A 1,746-nucleotide genomic window follows, 5' to 3' on the forward strand; every position below is an offset into this window, starting at 1 on the left:
ATTATTCTTCTGTGATTTGACTGTGATTGATCAATTTCTTGCTTCTGACTTCTGATTTATTACTAATATCTTATTGTAGAAGGCCCTTTATATAAATTACAGTCACGTTGCTTTAGTCACGTGTTGTTTTTCTACTCTTTCCTGTCACGTGACTTTACTTTAGTCACGTTTTTAATTTTTTTCACGTATACGACAAACTGTCAAAATCGCTTTTCTGTCATTATTTACTCTCTCGATCTTACCGATTCGACTCGACTTGACTCGACTCGATCAACCAACCAATTGGCAACGCGGAAAAGAGACAACAATAGATGCGATAAATTTTACTCCGAAACGAGCACTTCGCGGTACACCTGGATTTTTTTATATAGGAGGAGATAGAATTCTAACTGAAAAGCTCTTAGACTCGTATTTTAAATAGTTAACACGTTTAGTTATAAAACTTTACGTAAACAAAATTTTACGTATACTATAAGTAATATCCCATATAAAAAGTTCTTGTTTTATTATATTATTATTGCTTATTTTAAACTTTTGGTTTTTAATTGACGTGAGAAACTCAATTATTTCTATAAATTGAGAGTATAGATAGTCCAATTATCCCCTGGAAGAGACTTCTGTCTTCATTGTGACATTAATCTCAGACTAGGCTAACATAAACTAGCTTTAGCTTTAGTCAAGCATGATTGTCGACAGGAGGATCTCTACTTGCCAGGTTTGCAAGCGTTTCAGTCAGCGCTGATTAACGTTGTCGTCCGATGAGGCTTCCGACCTCCGTCAGCTACCTATATCAGAATCCCTTTCGCCGCAACTTGATCATACTTATCGCATTCAAGAGTATAACACCCTGGTTAGTATGCACCTTGAAAGCGATGTTAGTAACATCCCTTCAGATTTCATATTTATGTAGTTAGAGGATTCTCATTTATCGAATTCGCAACTCCTGCTCAGTGATACTCGACATTACATAATTAACACATATAATTTTTTTATTATCTTTTAACGCACATGCAAAATATTTATTACTTGAAAAACATTTTATTTAAAACGACTTGACATTACAATTATAAAACAGATTTTTTACATGAATTTTCCTCGAGTGTGTTAGCACCACACTGTTGTCAAACACAACGAAGACAAATAACCAAAAAGATGAAAAATTCACAACTTGAAGAATTTAATAAAGATTGTCGAAGAGGTTCTAAATGATCTTATTAAAAATCTTTGATTTGAGTGATCGTTCTTCATGCTTGTCGAGGGAAGATCGCCTCAATTTCCCCTCTATATTCATGTGGTTCGTTATCGTAAAATTGGTGTCCACGAGGTTGTCCCCATTCACGAGCCAATAACTGTTCCTCTCGTCATCGTCCTGGAGAAATAGGACGACGACCCCGTAGTAAATACAAGGCTAGCAACAAATACCGTGTGCACTTTATACGTGGGACGATTGATAGACTGAGAAAAAAAGTTGTTGAAGTAACAAAATAGTATTTGATTCAACTATATGCAGCGGTCACAGGCTGTCAATGAAATATTGATTAATGTAAGAAGATATCGTGTTTCAATAGATATAATAATTAGGTTATACTGAAAGACAATTTAGTTGTTTTAACAAAATTATAATTTGCTTAAATACAGGTAACTTTGAATGTACAACACAATAGGACAACACAATATTTTGTCTGCTTATAAAAATAAGCAGTTTGATTAGATGAAATACTTAGTACAAAGAAATTCAGATTATAT

This window comes from Pseudomyrmex gracilis, unplaced genomic scaffold (assembly GCF_002006095.1).
Source record: "Pseudomyrmex gracilis isolate BER0280 unplaced genomic scaffold, ASM200609v1 scaffold_241, whole genome shotgun sequence".
NCBI lineage: Eukaryota > Metazoa > Arthropoda > Insecta > Hymenoptera > Formicidae > Pseudomyrmex > Pseudomyrmex gracilis.